Raw genomic sequence first — 13,059 nt, 5'->3', positions numbered from 1 at the left:
GACCAATAAAATCAAGAGCATGGGACTTCTCTCCTACTTCCCGGTTTACCACCAAGCTGAACAGCTTAGGATACAATCCCAAATCAATGTGAATGGTTTTTACGTATGACTGAGCCTAATGTGCAAAAATAAAAAGTCCCTGTTGCTGATTTGGAGTTTCTCCACTCTACATCACCGTAGAGTCTGCAGAAGTGCAGGACCTGATGCAAGCTAGGAGTGAAGGTATTACATGCTCAAAGAACGCATTGGTTCTTTCTTTTTCAAAAGGAAACAATGGCTCAACTCTCATGTCACACCACCATAGTCCACACTAGTCACAACTGGGAACCCAAACTATGGGTGATGGTCACTGCTAGTCCTACTCAGAGTACACTCACTGAATTTAGGTTCATTAATTTCAGTGGGTCTACTCTGCACAGGATTTAATTGAATTCAGTCCTATAATCTGAAAGCCTGGATATGCCGGCAAACCATGGGTTATAGCTGGCTTTCTAGTTTTATTTTCCATCAGCTCAGCATTCCTACCCCTATTGCACAGGGTCTTCTGGAGGCGGAGCAATAATCAGGACTATGCTTTTTCAACTCTGAGAACATTTCAAACTGTGAAAGCATTAACATTCACTGAGAGCATATGGCCTTTGTCATGTATAAACAGCTTGGGCTGTTACTGCACAATGACTCCCTATGGCTGCACAGATAAACAAGATGTATGTGGTCAGAAACAACCTACCTGTGTGATCTGTGAGAAATCATATGGACTGAAATAGGGCATCTATTTTCCTAACACACAACCACATGATTATGCAACATAAGCGCACTACAATGTTTCCTGAGCCCCTGTACAGGTGGGTATGCTAGAGACAGACTACTCTGCTGATGCACATGCCTTACTAGTCCCAGGCTCATGGGCTCAATCAGACATCAAGCTAAGCCATGGTCAAGGTCAACCGGGTATTATATGCTATATGCTATATGTGGGGGGTGTGTGTGTGTGTGTGTGTGTGTATCACTGCAATGTGGGGACCTCTAGATGTTTTGGACTACAACTCCCATCAGCCCCAGCCAGCATCTGCAATGGTCAGGTATAGAGACTGCCACATCAAATTTGATTGAAGCTTATTGTCACCCTGGACCTTTACTGCTGATAGTATGGATATCCAGCTGTACAATTCCTATACCCTTTGGAAGTGAGGGGAAAGTGTCGTGAATGCTCCCTTGAGCTCCTAAAAGGAGAGGCAGGCTATAAATGCAATAAATGAATGAAGAAATAATTGAGATGCTTGGAAGCTTGGATGATAAAAGCCGCTGACTAATGGAAACCTGGAATTCTATCACTAGCAGCAATCCCATTAAAGTTCTAGAAGAGAAGCAGCCAACATGCTGTCCTCAGCACCAGCCAGCATGGCCAATGGTCAGGGATGATGTGAATTTGCCCACAGCATCTGGAGGGCACTACATTGGTATCCTTCTTCCACAATATGTTCCTATATACACATGAGGAAGTTCACAGAAGAGCACTGAGATTATGTGTCATCTTAAAAGAACCCACCAGGCACCTGCTTTGGGGCAGAGTATTGACTCTTCTTCATCTATTGTTGGTTAGGGAATTTGTGGGGAACCGTTGGCTCTCCAGCTGCTCCCTTGCCATGCTTTGCTAGAGCTGATGGGAGTTTTAGATCAGCAACTTCTGGAGGGCCACAGGTTCCCCACACCTGTATCATACTAAGTGTTCTGATTTTCCAGGGACAGTCCTGAAATTATGGAAGCTATGTCAGTTTCTGATTTTATCCCAGAATGTCCTGCTTTTCCTTTTTCCTCCCCTCCACATCTCAGAGAACAATTAAAAATGGTGTGTGTGTGCGCGCGCAGGTGCTGGTGCTGGTGCAAAATCGGAGCCCTGTTTATACTGAAAATAAAATCCCTGCACCAAATAGAGAAGCTGGCATATGAAGCCCTTCCTATAATTTTGAAAGAAAATATGACCAATCCACTTTACATTCTTTAATTGCAATGCTTCCGCAGCCAGCCATTTTTAAGGAAATGCGGGGAGTATTTATTCCTTTATTGTAAATTGAGCCTTCCCCTGGTTACTCAGAAGGAAGTCTCACTGTATTTAATGGGGCTTACTCTCAGGTAACTGGGTCGTATTATTATTATTATTATTATTATTATTATTATTATTATTATTATTATTATTTTCCTGCCTTTTTCCCTGACAGGAACTCAAGGCAGCTTACAGCTAAAATTTATTGGTGACCAATGTCGATGTGTATATGACGTCTATGTGTGCAGGACATCAAATGCGGAAAAAGCATAGAAGAAGATGTTCCTATTTTCATTTGAGAAATGTTGCAGGGTATGCTGTATCAGGGGCACACCCATATGATAAATGATTCACTTTGATTTTAATCTCTGCTGGGCAGATATCAGTCTTCCTCAGCAATATTTTGACAGCCATAGGAATACTCACTTTAAAAAATGGCTCCTGTTAACATCTACCCAATTCTTAATGTACACTAGAAAATAAGAAATTTACAGATTTTCTCCAAGGAGAGTTACAAGCAGTAAATCAAATCTATCACGTCACACCCATAATGACAGCAGATGTCAACTAGGATCAAACCATTGCAATCTGCCAAATTTTATCATCTGATTTATATAATTTAATTCATACCTACATTTTGCATTAAAGGGCCAAACAATTCTTTTTAATATAAGCAGGAATTCATACGTCTGAGTGACATTTCAGTCTCATTTGGGGTCAGAGTAGCAAGCAGCAACTTCAAACTCTTTCCAACACTCTCACATGTTCACACTTTGTCAGAAATCCTTCATAGTGAATATTAATTTGTTTCATGTTACCGTAAGAGGTAAATAAGACATCTTTTATTTATCCTATCCTCAAAGGAACTCCAAGTATCGTATTTTAAATCCTGTGAGGTAGGTCAGACAGAGAGACAATGTCTACCTAAGGTTAGTGAACATTGTACCTGAGGAAGGATTTGTACCCCAAGCCAACACTTTATCCATTACATCTCACTGCTACCAGTTAGTCTCAGCAAGACCAAATATGCATGCTGGAGCCAATTAAAAAGCCATGTTCTCAACCTTGAACTTACCATCTTCATCAATATTGGTTAAGGGCCTTAAATGCTTGACCACATTGCTCTAAGCACAGATAATGCAAGTACAGTAGGGAATGCTTTCATTAATCAGCAGCAACCCCCTCCCCACAACAGACCTGACTGCATGGGGGTGGGGGTGCTCTTGCAGCTGACAAGTCTATTTTGTGAAACAGCAGCTGTGTTTTGGCTTGGTGGGCACTTGGATAAGCACCCCTATCATTACTTGACATGTCTGTCTGCTCTGCTCTTGGGAAGGATTCTTGTTTATTTCAGAGAGCTCGTTTTCAAAGTAACACAGCAGGCAGACAGGCAGCAAGAGAGAATGAGGTGCCAGCAAATAAACCTACTGACCTGAATTTTCTGCTGGAGGATAGCTTGACAGAGAAAGCAGAATCTGAGGAAAACTTATTTACTCTGCTACAGCCAAACCTTGGCTGTCAAACGTCGTTCCGGAAGCCCGTTCGGCTTCAGAAACGTTTGACAACTGAGGCACGGCTTCCCATGGGATGCAAGAGCGTCCTGCCCTCAACCTGAAGCCACGCCAGATATTCAGCTTCCAAAAAGTTCAAAAACTGGAGCATTTACCTCCGGGTTTTCACCATTCGGGAGCCGAAACATTCAAAAACAGAGCCAACTGAGGTTTGACTGTACCAGCCCACTTTGTGCCTTTCCTCATCTCTAAAGGCTTAGGTTATTCTGTTAAATTATTTAAAGTCTTCTACCCCATTTAAATATTCTACCCCATCTTCCAACCAAGCTTCTCCCTGAGTTATTTATTTAAATATATGCTCTGGCCTTTTTACGATACGATAATCTTTATTGTCATTGTCCCATACAGAACAACGAAACTGAAAATCTACATAAGACATTCAGAAACCAACAAGCCTGCGATCCCAGCTATCCCAGCCTGGTTAACCCCCTAAAAACTCTGATACACCATAATTAAATACAGTGGTACCTCGGGTTACAGACGCTTCAGGTTACAGATGCTTCAGGTTACAGACTCCGCTAACCCAGAAATAGTACCTCGGGTTAAGAACTTTGCTTCAGGATGAGAACAAAAATCGTGCTCTGGTGGCACAGCGGCAGTGGGAGGCCCCATTAGCTAAAGTGGTGCTTCAGGTTAAGAACAATTTCAGGTTAAGAATGGACCTCCAGAGTGAATTAAGTTCTTAACCCGAGGTACCACTGTACAATATACTCCCATAGAGACTACCTTAGGTAAAGGACCATTAGGTCCAGTTGTGGCCGACTCTGGGGTTGCGGCGCTCATCTCGCTTTATTGGCCGAGGGATCCGCGTCATGTGGCCAGCATGACTAAGCCGCTTCTGGCGAACCAGAGCAGCGCATGGAAATGCCGTTTACCTTCCCGCCAAAGCGGTACCTATTTATCTACTTGCACTTTGACGTGCTTTCGAACTGCTAGGTTGGCAGGAGCAGGAACCGAGCAACGGGAGCTCACCCTGTCGTGGGGATTTGAATTGCCAACCTTCTGATCTGCAAGTCCTAGGCTCTGTGGTTTAACCCACAGCACCACCTGCGTCCCAGAGACTACCTTACACTGCGTTTAAAACCAAAATCTCATTTGAAGAGAAACTGTTTCTCAGGCCTAGTCTTTATAACCCTGTACCTTCTCCCAGAAGGCAGAAGCTGAAAGAGATCATTTCCGGGGTGCGCTCCTACATGCTCCCCAAAATGCTAGAATTTACCAGAGAATTCATAATCATTATTTTTTTTAAAAAGTAAACTAGCTTTTTAAGAATAATTTAAAACTAATAAATCAGTTTATTGCTTAACCCAGCTCTGGAACTATCACCCATCATATGCTGTTGGGGGTATTGTTTTTGTTATTATGGTGTGTATTTTTGTGTTTTTATATTGTAAACTGCCCTGCTCAGATCATTTTTTTTGCACTGGATCACACAGCCCTGAAAAGCAGTGGGTGTGACTGACTGCAAAAGGCGATTTCAGCTCAGCACACACATCACAGCATCAGCCGACGGCAGGTTAAGCAAAAAATGACTCCCAAGCATATGCCCCAAAGAGCTCCTAAGTGACTATAGCTGTCATAGGCAAATACTCCAGCAATTGTTGTTTAGTCGTTCAGTCGTGTCCGACTCTTCGTGACCCCATGGACCAGAGCACGCCAGGCACTTCTGTCTTCCACTGCCACCCGCAGTTTGGTCAGATTCATGTTTGTAGCTTCGAGAACACTGTCTAACCATCTCGTCCTCTGTCGTCCCCTTCTCCTTGTGCCCTCCATCTTTCCCAACATCAGGGTCTTTTCCAGTGAGTCTTCTCTTCTCATGAGGTGGCCAAAGTATTGGAGCCTCAGCTTCACGATCTGTCCTTCCAGTGAGCACTCAGGGCTGATTTCCTTAAGAATGGATGCGTTTGACCTTCTTGCAAACGCATCCATTCTTAAGGAAATCAGCCCTGAGTGCTCACTGGAAGGACAGATCGTGAAGCTGAGGCTCCAATACTTTGGCCACCTCATGAGAAGAGAAGACTCACTGGAAAAGACCCTGATGTTGGGAAAGATCCAGCAATTAGGCTTTTAAAAATCCCTTAACTGGGATTTACATGATGCATCCCCGAACATGGAAAGAAGCAATCATACTACTTCAAATAAAGTCCTCCCATTTAATACATTCTTCTGAGCTTTTCTTAATAAACTGTATCCCTGTTCCTGATCTCACTCTTCCCTCCCCTCTTAATTAAGATTTCAGAATCTTCACTTACAGAGTCATATTATCCCTCCTTAAGAATAGTCCTCAGAGGAGAACAAAGTGCACAGAGTTTTCTTGTTAATTCAACTATTAAAACTGGGCAAGGGTAAAGAGTTGAGCATGCCCATGTTTATACTATTCATGTTTATTGCTCCAGCCCTGGCTCAGCTTCAAGGATTGCTTAGGTTATATATTAGGTAGTACTCTAGCAATCTGGATATGTTCGTTGTATTCCCATTCACTTTAGCTCACACATTATCAATGGTTTATTCAATAGCGTACCTTCATCCATGCATTTATATAAACATCACCTCATCATATTTTCAGCTCACTTCTTGCACCTGATTGATCAAGCTGCTGTTGCCTAAGAAAACTCATGTCCCAATTTTTCAGTCAGTATCCAAGGTAAATTCACCTCACTCACCTTTTTCTTTTTCTTTTTTGCCATTAAAGGAGCCCAAGATATCATCAGAAACCCACAATAGGCAAGTCAAGATACCAGCGGAGTCAGGAATGTAACAAGGCTTTGTGTCTTATCCACAATAACTTTCTTCACCAACACCATGTCCTCTTTTCACAGACCATGTTACATTATGTAGTTTAATCAGTCCAAGCTGATTTTAGAGAATGTCACTTACATTACTAGGAAATAATAACATGACCTTTCTTATCCTTTTTGAAGAAGTTTGCATATCTATTCCTTAGAGATCATCAGAATACATGATTTATTTATTTTTAACACAAACTGAAAAGAATAACAAGGGCTTTATCACACCATCGTGCAAAATGTGCCACAAGCAAGTCTGATGCTCCTGAAAGTATGTTATAGGTACTATATTATGCCATGCACACACATGACATAAGTGATGTGTTTTGCAACAAGGGAGACAGTCGTGCTACCAGGGTAATGTGAGACCTCGAACAGTGATTCTGTAGCAAACACAGGTTGCTCAGATCCTTGTTCAGATAGGTTAATAAAGTAATAAAAAACAGTAATGCTCCTGTGTTCACCCATATGCATTGTTAACACACTTTCAATGTTTGCACTGCAGGACAGAGAGAGAGAATGTAGAACTGCCAAGTAATTTGCAAAAAAAGGAGGGGGGAGGAATGAAACGAATGAAAAAAGGAGGGGGGAGGAATGAAACGAATGAAACTAACCTAAAAGGGAAAAGGGAAGGATAATATATTAATGCTTGTTCAGTCTTGCTTTCAAGCGAGATGAAGTTTTTTTGTGCTTAAGGCTCAATACCTTAATCCACCTTGCGCCAAAGTTCATTGCAAATTTGAAAAGTTAATAATGTTAAAAATGCACTTACTATTGAAACATAACAAATTATTATTAATGTACTGTATGTAAATGAACTGGAGAAGATTAGTGGGCACAAAACACAGGAAAAATATCTCTATAGAGATATGGGATAGTCACTGGAATAACTAATGAAATTCCCTGTCACAGAATGTGGCTAGAACAATGAGTCTTCCAAACACTGTCCATGGCTTTCTTTTAAAATTAAGGGATCCAGGTCCCTGGGTGCTGCCTTTAATTTGACTAAAGGTCTTTCTTTTAACTTGCTGTCACCACAAACTCCTACCTTTGTCTTCAATTGGGAAACAATGGGAGTGCCCACAGCTCAGTGATTAATTTAGAAACATATGCGCTGCCAGCACTCTGCCTTGCCCTGCAGCTGAGGTGGTCGAGGCCACACGATGCACGAATGCCATGTGCATATGACATCAGCACGCCTCATGGCACACCACAGGGCATGCTGACATCATGCATGCATGCTGTGGAATTTTGAGGGGGGCTGCCCCCCTCCTTGAAAATTTGGGGGAGTCTCTGCCCCCTGCCCCCTTAGATGGTAACCACTACATGGTAACATGTGTTCTATCTGTAGGAGGAAGCCTTGAGTACCTTGACTGATACTTCTGAAGCAACTAATCTGAATAATGTTCTGTCATCTAGCATGTAAAAGTTAATAGATCTGTCATCTGGATAAAGTCCAAAGTTCAACATACTGAAACTAATCACTGCGCTTTCCACAAACCAAAAGCTAATTCCCAAACTACCCAAATAAATGTGAGCATTATCCTCCTGTTGGACTTTTGCCTGCAGCATATGCAAAATGCATGTTGACATATATATAGTCAAAGTGATTCACTGGGAGTAAGGGAGAAGAGTGAAGAAAAACTTAAATGCCTTTTAACAATTCTCCAAACACAACCATGAAACAAGCCTCTTAATTTGCTTGGTAAAGTACTACGTATGTAAAATTGCTTTTGGACAGCTTTGTTTTAACCAAATATCTTTGCTTCTGTTCTCATAGCTAAGTTGGTTTAAATAATTATTCCTGAATAGATTTCTGTATGCTAATTAAAATTATGCTTGAAGCTGACCAGTAGTGCTAAGTTGCTTATTAGTAGGACCTTCTTCAATTCAAGTGCAGATACAGCATAGAGTAGGAACCGGGCTTTAACCAGCCAGTGTCTCAAAATAAGCTTTGTCCCACCCCAACCCCTAAGGGCAGAAAACTGGGAGACTGCTGCTATTAACTGATGTGCATTGGTGCCTGGTTTAAAAACTCGCCTTTGCAAGTCACACCTTCAAGCAGGGTGTCCCCACCGCAACACTGGAAATAAAATATATGCTGAACACTTGGATTCAAATAGTGTTTGCACCCCAAAAGAGCCTTTGGAACAACCCGAATCACAAGTCCCTTCAACCAGTTTGCTGCACTATGGGAGACTGGCTGCAATTGGACCCGTCACAGCAGATGATGGAAACAAACGTTTGTCAGAGTTGGAGCCCGCATGAGCACTTTGGCCTTTCCCACATGTTCAATGAGGTAGAGGTGATTGTTCCAGCCCTCACTTCACTCATTAATTATCATCTGAAACAAGAAGGTGTTTCATGTGTTTTCGTATGAGTCACAACTTAAAGCGAGGAGACTCATAAGAAAACATGTGCAAGCTTAGCTTTTCTTTTTTTAAAAAAACCCCCACAAATTGTCAGGAGGAACTCAAAACAGTTAGTCACTGCCATGATCTCAGAGGCCCTGAAAGCTTCTAATACAACAGTGCTAAGGAAAAGTGTTGCATCTTGTTGTCATGTCTTGAACCCGATTCCCAAGGAATTCTGCAGGCGAGATCCAGGGCAGCCCAGAGGACAGTGCAGGAATCTTAGGCATGGGTTCGGATCCTCAGTTCAGCTGAAGACAGTTAGATATATCACCTCAGCAGAAGCTACCACGTAGTTAGAGGCGCTGAACCTTTAACGCTCCAGAACAACTGTGTAGCAGACAGTGATCAACCATTTATTCACTGCCTCTCTATGCCTATGGAAGCTTTACCTGTTGATTTTTGCTTATTACACAACCGCTCACAGGACCAGCCTTCATGAACAACGTGGCACGTTTAGTTTTGGCTTCTCTCCCCTCCACCCACAAATAACCTCACAGAAAGGCTGTGGTTCTTAGTCTCAGCTGAGGACGCAAGACCCGTCGGATCAGGTGAGTGGCCCATCGAGTGCAGTATCCTGTTCTCACAGCAGCAAACCAGAAGGCCAAGGGAAGCAACCACAGAGACTGGTATTCAGAGGGGTTGAACATAGCCAGCACAGCAACTAGCCATTGACCATCTTGGCTTCCAGTCTCTTAGTGCAGCTCCTCTAGCAAGCGCCAAAATGGTTCTCCAATCCAGGCCCCACATGGCGTTCTGGCCGGCCCAGCAGCTCACAGGCCTTTGTTCTCTTACTTCTTCTCAGCACCCATCTGCCCCCAAACCTCCTGTAAAAGACACTTTTTCCCGTCCTCTCACACTCTTCCCGGTCACCTTGGCAACCACTATCTGCCCAGGCCTAAGGATTCCTCTCTGATGTGGGCCAGTAACAAGGTGAGGCCCTGGCTTGGAAAGGAAGCCTAGCCTGTATTTTCCTACTGGCCTGGAGCTAGATTCTGACATTCATAATTCCTTAGAAACCAATGATTTAAGAACTCGGACTGCTACCACATGGATTGACAGTCAAGCAGATTATAATTATAAACAAGTTGAAAATATATGTTCTCAAGTTCTACCCAGCTTCTCACTCTAACACTAAACGCAAATCATTGAAATAGTAAAACATACAAGTTTAATTCTTTTTGTTTGCTGGTGACACGTTCAAGAAGCAATGCCCTAATCTTTAATCTCTTTGACCATCCCACAATCCACATTGAGCTATAGCTCATGTAGTTAATACTGCTGTTATACCAGCAAAACAAGTGGCTCTAAATAGGGTTTTATCCAAAACAAAGGGGACACTTTTTGCAAATTTCTTTTGCCCTCTGTGAAAATGCCCCCTTTTTGATCATGGACACTTGAACAGGAATTAAGGTGTTTATGGATTCAGAGCGAGGGCAACATCATACAGAGAGAATTGCCTTCTCTTTGAACTGGCTTTGTTTGCCCTACGTGATGTCATTGTACAGCCAAATCTGACTGCTTATATGATTATTTCACTTTTCCCAGAATAAAGATTGAGGTAAATCCAAAACGATGGTATCAAAGTAGCGATCAACTAGGGACAAAAAAAGCTGCGACAAGCCCTCATAGCTCATTCTCTCAATGTCATATGAAGCATGCATGGTGGTTAAGAGAATGAGATATAAACCAAAAGACCCCCATCTGAACACATTCTCAGCCTGTCTGTAATACAGGATAAAAATACTGTCTGACTTTAAAGAGCAGTTGAGGGTATTAGCACAAGTAAGCTATAAACTGAGATGATGTTTGTAAAACAGTAATTTAAAGCATAATTACTCATGTCCAAAAATAAAGGCTTTTTGTGATCAATTTCCCACTTTGGGGGAGATTTTGGAAGCATATGTGCAAAAAAGGACAGAATCATATCTGGCCATTTCATTTTAAGGAGTATCACGTGAGCTTTAATGCAGAACAGAAAGTGGAAATCTGTTCTGGAACAACAAAACAAAACAAAATAAAGACCAAGGTGGTACAGAGTCATCTGTGATGCCAGTGTAGGAAGGCTGAATGTTATTTGGCAGGTTTGCATCTTTTCTTATTATAAGGCCATTTTGAACCAGAACACTAAGATGACAATACATAAGGGCTGTCAAGAGGATATCTTTTCTCTGAGCAAACTCAAGAAAGGTCTGTCCAATGACTCCTCAACCTCTTCCCCCTGTCGCAAAGACCTAAAATTGACAAGCCCATTGATTTGCTACATGATTTCATACTGGCTTCGACATGTGTTCAGATATCTATATGACACATGTTGATTAGCATATTATCAGGTACGTAGTTTTGTATAAAACACACACACACACAAATTTGGAACAAAAACATTCTCAAAAGCCTTATTTTTTACCCAGACCTTTTGGTATTAATTTTCTGCTCATCTTTTAGTGCGGTGGGAGGTACAGTTGGACCTACTTGTATATTTTAGGTTGTTTTACCCTTATTTTTAATGTTATATTTATAAGTTGCTTTGAGATTCATTTTTTAATCAACTAAGTAATAATGATAATAGGAGGAGGAGGAGTACACGGCACAAACAGGAAATTCATCCTCCTTTTTTAGCAAAAGGGCCTAAGGTTAAATCCTGAGCTTACCAGTAGAATTCTGCAGTGTGATAACTGTTGGGGCTGCAGAAATAGATGGCTGCAAAATAGGCTGGAAATGTCTGGTCATTCAGCTGTATGAGCAGCAGGATAAATTGCCCTCACTCAAATCTGGCTTTGTGACATTGACACCTAGATAAATTTAACTGGCTGTGAGATGATATGATACCATCAGACTGCTACCTGATTATTGATGGGCCAGGATATTTTAAAAGTACATTTTTAAAAATTCTGCTGCAGCTGGTTGTGAACAGTGTGTAAAAATTGTGTTTTCACGGACCTTTTCCCCACCACTCCCCACTTTCACTCTGAAAAAAATTTACAGGTGAAATTTTTGTGCAGCCATACTTATCAATTGTCCACATCTGATGAAATGGGAGAAGCTGCTCCAAAGGAGAACAATGTACAAATACAATACAAGAAATCTGTATGGTTGTCTATTGCTCTCATCAATTGCACTGAGAGCTGAAGCCGACGAAGGCTAAACAGGCTGATCTATGCCATTTTGAGTAATCCGATTATAACATACAGGAATACAAATAAATAGCCTAGATCTAATTTTATAAACTGTTCCACATTTCCTTTATTATATTAAACCTGCAATGGAAATAGAGCAACACATTCCCACTTCTCAGTGTCAATGGCCCAAATTCCTCCCTGGTGGATGTGTTTTCACTGAGGCTTATTGATTTCCTTTATGAATCAATTTAAGCCAGTCCAAACCATTTTTTAAAACTTATAATTTATTGTTTCACATGTATCTTGCCTGTAGAGCTCTGAAGACCATAGACTATGGATGGAGTTCAACTGAGTGAGCCAAGCCCTTGGGAGGAGGCAATAGAGGGAACTGCCCCAAACATGGTGGGACCCACATTAACACTGATTAAGAGTACACTCCAAGGGCAAGAGAGAAGGAAGAGGTGACTTGGTAGCTCAATGAAAGTCAGCCCCCAAGCCCTCTAGAGTATTTAAAAAGAACCTACCGAGAGTGAGTTCTAGGGGGCAAGACTTCTTACACTCATTACTGTCATCTTCTTAGTAGCAAAAAGGCAATCTATCTGATTGCAAACACTCAAGTCACCTGTTCCCACAGGAAATAATGAAATGAACACAACATAAAACAATTAATGTTTTTTTTCATTAAAAAAAATCGAGTAGTAACGAAAAACAATCAGCTTGAAATATGTACAGTAATATCATGACTTCCCACCTGCAGCAGACATGAGATACAACATGCAACAGGAGCAACACGGTTCTCATTTTCTATTAGATCAATATTTATCGCATGCTTATAGTTGATCCCTATTAGAATATGTGCATAGCTTTACTTCTGACTAGTTTTCTGGTATGGAGGCCGACAAACAGATTTACCCTCTATTTGTCCACAAGATCAGCAGCTTTTGCTAAAACCTTTCATGTCTAGAATTTGTTTCTGTAACACAAGGGAGAATTGCAAGGTTAATCATCATTGCAATAGTTATCCTAAAAAGCAGTAAGTGCCATAGGATCTGCTGTTGCATGGCCTGACATCATCATTTATCTGTCCCCCACCCTCCTGCTAAAAGCCTAGTGGAGACTTTTACGCCT

General features: G+C 41.7%; 1 protein-coding gene and 1 long non-coding RNA gene across 5 annotated transcripts in view; one reads left to right on the top strand and one right to left on the bottom strand.

Moving 5' to 3' along the window:
* MAP2 (microtubule associated protein 2) overlaps positions 1-13,059 on the bottom strand; it is a 311,076-nt gene that overhangs the window by 133,282 nt on the left and 164,735 nt on the right. The window lies entirely within an intron of this gene.
* LOC310658363 lies at positions 5,691-12,030 on the top strand. Its single transcript, XR_014502275.1, has 2 exons — positions 5,691-9,745; positions 11,798-12,030. It is a non-coding gene; the product is annotated as an uncharacterized lncRNA (long non-coding RNA).

This window comes from Podarcis tiliguerta, assembly GCF_965153285.1.
Source record: "Podarcis tiliguerta genome assembly, chromosome: 1".
In the NCBI taxonomy this organism is placed as follows: Eukaryota; Metazoa; Chordata; class Lepidosauria; order Squamata; family Lacertidae; genus Podarcis; species Podarcis tiliguerta.
This window is presented reverse-complemented; position numbering and strand designations above follow the sequence as displayed.